General features: G+C 38.6%; 1 long non-coding RNA gene across 1 annotated transcript in view; it reads right to left on the bottom strand.

The window, feature by feature from the left end:
- Positions 1-5,208, bottom strand: part of LOC122165472 — a 14,744-nt gene extending 9,536 nt beyond the window's left edge. Inside the window, exon 1 of the long non-coding RNA XR_006170491.1 lies at positions 5,123-5,208. This is a non-coding gene — a long non-coding RNA (uncharacterized LOC122165472). The remainder of the gene's footprint in view (positions 1-5,122) is intronic.
- Between the last annotated feature and the right edge of the window lie 2,835 nt (positions 5,209-8,043).

Genomic DNA, 8,043 nt, shown 5'->3' on the forward strand with positions numbered 1-8,043 from the left:
TTTTTAAAAAAAATTAAAAAAAAAAAAAAAAAAAAAAAAAAAAAAAGACCTAAACCTCCAATAACAATAATAGAGCAAATTTTCTGTCCAACTAAAAAGTAATGATGACATGCTATAGAAAAAGTCTGAAAAAGTGGATAGAGAGCTTGAAAAATACTCTTTCCCCTTGAAATAGAAAATTTTAGATGGGCCATTCAGAAATGAAAAGGCAACAGGTCTTTTGCTTGCACCATGCACAGTGTGAAGCAGACCCAAGTGCCTGAACTGAAATCTGTTCTGGTGCTGTCTTGTACTCATCCTTGGCTAAATCCCCATGCAAGGGAGAATCCATGGTCAATCCACTGGGCTTGATCTGCCATTTATAAATGCCAGCCTTTTAACCTTCTGAGTGGATCAGAAGATCACTCTGGCATGATTACTCCAGCGGCATTTGGCCCAAATATATGCTGAAGGTAAAGCTGCATTGACATTTCATAATAATCAACAAAAGCCTCTTTATCCAGTGAACCGATTACAAGCCTGGGGGAGCTCACGTTTCTCAGCCTAACTAAAGATCTTTTGACATGTCCTGGGCCATGTTTCAGATGCCTTGCTGTGTTTGCTGTCCCTGTGTCATGGTGGCTGCTCTCCTTGTTCCTGCTGATCGGTGTGTGGAACAGCCCCATCTGCTCACTGAGAACTGAGTTACTGCATAAATCTGAGATTTTCTGCCTCTTGTCTTCTCCCAGTAAGGAGGCTGAAAATGCACTCAATATCCTCGAAATTGGGATCTAAGACCTGAACAGGATGCCATGCAGCGCATACTCTTAATACCCCAACACATGAGTCTGATGAGCATACATATCAGCCATTGTATGGGGGCTGCCCTACAGAGCTCTGGGTAGAAGTATGCATCTTTGCACAGTCTAAAGTCTCTCCTTCCTCTTCCAGATGCATTTCCCAACAAATACATTCTAACTTTTCACATCTTACCATAGTTTTTTCTGAAGCCATTGCTAAAGCAATGAGTCCAGTCAAGTGCATGATGGGTCTGATGAATTAAAGAGTAACTAAGGCAACTAGGTACAGTAGCATACTAATTTGGTATTCCATTTGTGTGTATTTCAATCAGTGCATCAGGAATTCAGCTCAATAACTTACTTTTAAGTTACATTTATATGTTATGGATCATTTAAAGTTGATGTAGAAGAACAGAGTATGAACTGTCTTTGTTCAAAGAGACAAAGACAATGGGGTTATGGCAGACGATCTAGATCTGCCATGTAAGTGGTCATAGCCTCACTGGAACATGCTAAAACAAAGGCAGCTTTAAAAATCCTGGACAAAGAGCCACAGACAGCATTAGGTTTCATCCTCCAAACAATGAGACACTGTCATCCTCTCCTCACATCAGAAGAAGAGAGGAAAGAGGGGCTCTGGCTGCAGAGCAGCACTTATGTTTTCTTAGATACTCTTTGAACTGAGGTGAGAAAGTAGGTTTTTATATATTAATACTTTAATTTCTTCACCTTTCAAGAGGTGCTGCAAGTAGGAATGCCCCTATAGTAGTTTGTATGATTCTGCCTCAGCCCTAGCATCAACTCTTCTAAGCTGTCTAAACAGCAAACATAACTGGGAACAAAAGCTAGCAGGTATAGCTACTTAGGAAAATAAGTACCTTTAAAGGGATGGTGCAAGCCAGTTGTGTAGGCTGAGCCTGGTAAAGCATTAATAGTATTTATCTAGAATAGTCGTGGCTAATATCTGAATAACTATACCAGCCATAGACAATTTTAGCAAGCCAAGTCAAGCAGTACGTCTGACCTGTGGCTTGAAAACAGAACAATAAAACTAATTGCAATGGCTACTGTGTGAAGTTACTTGTGGACCAAGTCTGTCTGTCTTTTAAGCTGTGCAATGGAAATCACTCATATGTAGAAGGTGCTTCCTCTCTGTCAGGATGGATTTAACACTGTATATCTGCAGAGGAACCAAGGGCTTATTTGCAGAGGAGGCCAGAGAAGATCTGTGATTTTTAACCCAAATGCAGAAAAACAGATCTTCAGTGTAGCCTAAAATGGACATAATGGGCTTCCTGCAAGACACAGTACCCCACTTGCACTGCTGTGGCCATCCACTCAGCTGGTCAACAGCCATTCTGTGTAAAGCATGCTGGAGCACACAGGCATACTTCTCCTTCAGTCTTACAGCTTGGTGTGCTGCTACATCTTATTGCATGGCTGACAACACCACAGATATTTTTTAACATCTGTAAGCTGTGCACGACTTCTCTGAGCTCCACAGTCACGTGTGGTGGGACCAACCAGCTGGGGAGCAGCCCACGGGATGATCATAGATTCATAGAATCATTTGAGTTGGAAAAAACCCTTACAGATCATCCTGCAATGAACAGAGACATCTCCAGCTAGATGTGCAGTGTCCAGTGTGGGAGGAGAAATCTCAGTTCTGCAGAACGGTCTAATACTACAACATCACTTATTTTCAGCACAGGTGGAGTTTGGGATGATGGCCTGACTGATTTGCTTTCCAAAAACCTAAACAGAACACAATGTCTTTATAAATCTCCTGCCCTTTTTTAGACCTGATGAGTGTTAAGCTGGTAGTTCAGCAAAGGTGAAACTCACCCATGTGCAAGAGGATTGCACAAGGCTGTGCCTTACATGCCAAAATGCAGTTTCAGTGAGACTATGCGGTACGCTGGCCTTTTCCAAGCACTCTGCCTAGGCAGGAATTCCTCTCAAAATGAAGACAGTTCTTCAGTAAATAAAACCTTCCATTTTATGATGGATTTATCATGTGGTACATCATGTACTGTATTTGCCCCCTGGGTAAACTGCCTGAACAAAGACATACTTCTTTCCTCAAGATCTTTTGCCTCCTTGTATGGCTTGTATCACTTGTTCTTCAGCAATGCCCTCCGTGCTGGAGAGATACCGTGAAGCCTTGCTAAATTGTGCAACATCCTCAGGGTGATTTATGGTACAATATTTTGTTTTGGAAGGCTGCTCCTCCCATTTCTGCTTTAGCAAATAATTTACTCCAGCCAAGGTCATGTAAATTTCAGAAGTGAGGATACCTGACTGACAGTCTCCTGCAACATCCCTCACAAGTGCATTGCCACTGTATAAGAATACATGACAACAGTGTACTAAAACCATATTCAGCTTACAGTTTTTTTATTCCAGGTTTGGCTGGGTTTGCATGCTATACAGACAAAACTTCGGTAGTTGCTTCAGGAAAAAAAAAAGAAAGAAGATAATTCAGAATAGAAGTATGAATCCGTATCAATCATTCACACAGGTTTATATACACATAGCTGTGTGGGAAAACTGAAAGAACTCAGTCAAAACTGATGTGGAGAAGAAATGACTGGCTATATTGACAGCAAGGAATCATCACTATAGAGATACATGCCAGCAACACTAATAAAAAAGATCCTCAGAAATAGTGACATAATTTGAATGAGAAATGTCTCAGGAAAACTTAAATGTCATTGCCATTCAGGTTGTCAGCCATAATTCAGTCATTTAAGTAAATGCTCCGTTACATACTTATTAGCCTTTAATAACTGCTCTTGCATTCAAAATATATTTCGTTCCCTGAAGATGAACGGTAAAGTGACCCACTATTTATTAAGGGCACAGTGGCAGCACAATAGCATGCTAGCCCAAGAAAAAAGGTCTTACTTATGGAGATATTTGTACTGAGGCAAGTTCATGTAGATAGCTCGGACTGCAGTGCACAACACTTCATTAACTGATCAGGTCTGGTGTTTGATTCATTTTTCTATGCCTACCACACCTTTGAAGAAGTACAAATTGCAGCCTTACTTCATACATACTGAGAAGATTTCTAAAGAATTTCTAAAGAATGTGGAGAACTGACAAAAAACAAACAAACAGAAAAAGTCAACATGCAAGATGGACTCATAGCAGGCTTCTAAAAGACCTCCGAGAGATAGATTTTACGGAGGGACAATAACACACTTTCCAAAAGGAGGCTTCATACCTTGAAAAGAGCACCTTAAAGAAAGATAACGTCAGGTAGCTTTTGAGTCCTGGCTTCTGTAAGGAATTCGTGAGCCTATTTCACAGCTGACAGCTGAAATGTGAACTTTGTTTTTAGCACAGTGTGTGAGTCTATGCTCCCAAACACCAAGACAGTGTGGTGGACAAAAACTGGAAAAGGCAGTTATACCTCAGTCCCGTCACCTGACTTGTCTGTTCTTGACCCCAGGTTCATATTCAACCTAACTAAAAAAATGAAAGATATATATAACAATAGAAATGGGAGTGGAGATGAGGAACAATAATGGCCACATGCTGCATATAGGGAAGAACTGGAGCAAAGTATTAAAGCACGAAAATCTCAATTCAAACCAGGAGTGAATGAAATGGACTGCAAAGACCACAGTGTATCCAAGGTGTTTTCTGTGTGCTGGAGGAAAAGACGCCAGCAAGCATTTGCAAGAGGGACAGTTATTACCCTTTACAAAAAAAGTTTCTATCAAACAAATAGCAAATATCACCCTCTGATTTAAATTTCTTACTCTGCAGTTTTTTTCCTGACCTGCTGTAATTTTGTAACATACTCTGCAACTTTGTGGTTGGTCTGTTGCTTGAAACAAACTGACTCATCAAGTGGTGCACTTTTACTGCTCTGTTTACACTACTGTAACAGTCTTATTTACAGTACAATAGTTCACTTTAATGACTGAATGTTAAAAAAAAAAAAAAAAAGGCTAGAAGCGTATTCTCACCTTAGGTGCCCACAGCTGAATTTGAATAGTGTACTAAGTCCTGGTGTACATTTTCCATCCAAAATGCTAAGTATCTCATCCTTGTTGGATTTACATATATGCACAATTGTATGCGTTTCTGCCCTCAGGAAGCCTCAGTATGAAAAGCAAGATTTGAAGTGAAAAATGGAAGGATGTCAGGGAGGAAAGGATCTGAATTTGATCATAAAAGTTGCAAATACACAGAGGAAGAGGTAAAGCAGTAAGAGGAACTGTATAGAACATATAGAAACCACTGACATAAGGGTTGACTTAAAGAACTCGTTTAATGCTCTCCCCACATTTCACCCCCACCCATTAGATTGCCTTTTAGAATGCCCTCACCTTCAACAAGGTTCTTCATGCATCATAAATGCTTCCAACTTCTCTTATTTTGTTGCTTTAGAAAGGAAGAGGTTAACACCGCTAACAGGAACCAAGGAATAGTTGTGGGTAAGTTTGTGCAAGCTTTTAAGTACACAGCTCTCCTACAGAACCTCTGCCTTACCAATAATAAAGCTCCTGCTAGTTTATGAGGTTGAAACTGTAAGTCAAGTAGAAGGAAGTAAAACCACAAGATGCTTTTGTGATGCAAAGAGATTTTCCTTGGAGACCCTGTTTCAGTCACAGCCAAAAGGTACCTAAGACTCTTTGAGCATGATTCCTGAGTGTTGTTCTGCCTTATGTATTTCAGGCTGTTTTCTTCAGTGTTTGGTACCAGGCAGTCACTTCAAATGGCCATGAGCAAGCATAGGAACAGGATTAAGTAGTTAATGGGAAGCACTTGTTGTTGCCTAATTGCATCAGATATATCAGTATTTAAGAAAGCAAATTATAAATATAACTGACAGTCATGAAAGTGTTCAAGGTTGAACACAGTCCTGAAGTCAAAGATTAAATAGCCTTTGCCAACCATGATTCATCGTTATGAACCTGCTGCTGTAATAACAGCCAAGGAGTTTTTACCCAAGGAGAGAATTCATAATGTGTGATAACTCAGTGGATTTCTAGTTATTTTAAAAGTCTTTTTCTTTAAGTATAGATCATCTATACGAGTATCTACTCGTTGTTCCATAAGGGTCAATTATCAGTCTTTTGCAATTATTCTTCCAGCTTCTGGGGAACACAGTTCATAAGTATTAAAATGCATAGAAACTGTAATGAATAACTGCATGAATTAATTTTGCATCCAGAGTTGACATAGCTGCATGAAGAAAGCAGGCTTAAATATGCAGGGTTTTCACTTTGTGATAACAACATTCTACATAAATAGGACAGAGTATTACTTTTAATTTGACTATTAGGCTTTCATGGAAAATCAAAATCATTATTGATGTAAACATCAGGCTCAAATCCATTTATTCTTCAGAGAAATAAATGATTCATTGAGGTCACTGGCTCCTGAAAGCAATACTATAGTTGCTTGATTGCAAAACTCCTAAAATGTAGCCATGAGTAACTATGCTACTACTTTCTGTAACTTGTTTATGGCAAATCAGCATGAAGCACTTTCAAAGCCAGCTATTTCTTAAAGCACGTTGCAGATACAGAACTTCTCTTAAAATAGCAAGATACTTAAGAAGAGAAAGAGAAATTAAACTGGAGTAAAAAAAGAAATCAGACTTCATATAGAAAATGTCAAAAGTAAAACCTAGCAGAGTTTACACAAAGAATATAATATATTGCGTATTAGTAAGTCATTTTCATTATCACAAAGGAAAACCTAGTGCTGTTGGGCTGACATCACTATAATCTGTAGAAAAGGATTAAAAAGAAGATATGCTGCAGTAAGTTATACTGGCACGAGAATTGAAACACTCAAACAGTGCTGAAGATAAATATTATTACAATCTTTAGACTAAGTTCACTAATTTGTAGTTTCACCTTATGTTAAATATATGTTACTTGCATGAAAAATGATCATTTAAAAAAAAAAGAATGCAAACTTTCAAGCCTATAGGGTTACTGCTATGTTGCAGTGGAACAAGACACTTTTATTAGTCCCTTTAAGCAGCGATAAGTGCACAAAACTTAGCATAACTACCACAAATAACATGATGTAGCTGAGGCCAATTTCCTTCTCTTTTTCCAAATCAAAGAGATGATGACATGGACATGTTTTAAGTACTACTCAGTCTATCAGATGCTATGCTTGGGGCAACAAAGACTGAGCAAAGATGCCTCTCAGTCATTGGCAAAAGAATGTTATGGGGAAAAGGGAAGGGAAACAGGCTAGAGTCTTTTGCTTTGCAGCTCTCTGTCACCATCTAACACAACCCATGGGCTCAGCTTTCAGAAACAGCATGGGCATGAAATTACTCTCAGATGTACATACTGACTTTTGGAGGGACTGTTGTCTCCCTCTCTTCATACGACAGACTGAAAATATTGGCCTATACAGAACAAGTGGGCAATTATATAGTGTATTAAATAAATCCAGTACTGTTCTGGTAGACTTGCTTATTACATACTTGTGTGTTGTTATGCCATAAGTTCCCGGCACCCCAGGCAGTGTCTCCTCCATTTATGCACTAAGTCACTTCAAAGAAAACTACTGTGTAAAAGCCTAATGAAAGCAGTAAAACTCATTTTGATGCTCTTAATGTGCTGGGGGCTCTGACTTAAGTTCTCACAATCATTCTTGCTTAAAGAAAAAAATCAGTCCCACATCTACTGTTTTGTTGCATACTAAAATTGAACAACCAAAAATATAATCAAAAACAGGAGCAATGATTGATGCTACTATGCTTCTCTGATGCTGATAGAAGAAGAGAGGCTACAGCTAGATACAGCTAGTTACATCTGGAAAGGTGGAAAAAAAGTACAGAAATGTTCTTCTTGGTCATTCAGAGAGAATATCTTCTGTAATATTCTAAAAAATAAGATAGGTAAGTGCCACTGCACAGACTGGAAAAATATCCACTTGATGCTTGCAGTGAATTCCATATGAACATCATGTTAAGTTTGTCATGATAAATAAAAGTATCAAAGTCCAGAGAAAGTAAAAATAAGTTCTCTCGTGCTTTAAATTTATGAATTTTACTAAATCGTGTTAAAATATTCAACTTCAGTCCTTTTTCAAGTCAAGAAACAAGACGGTGGCAGAAGTTCCCTCTGACAGACATTTGTCCTCTAATACAAAATTAATTTTCATTTACCTTAATTTGTTCTGTTTGCTTAGAATGGCTGGATCTATTAAAGCTCAGGCTTGAATCTTAGGATCAAATTACTTTCACATGAATTTACGTGAATCTCACATGCACAAA

Source organism: Centrocercus urophasianus, unplaced genomic scaffold (assembly GCF_019232065.1).
Source record: "Centrocercus urophasianus isolate 14NV4802_14NV808 unplaced genomic scaffold, USGS_Curo_1.0 seq_3, whole genome shotgun sequence".
In the NCBI taxonomy this organism is placed as follows: Eukaryota; Metazoa; Chordata; class Aves; order Galliformes; family Phasianidae; genus Centrocercus; species Centrocercus urophasianus.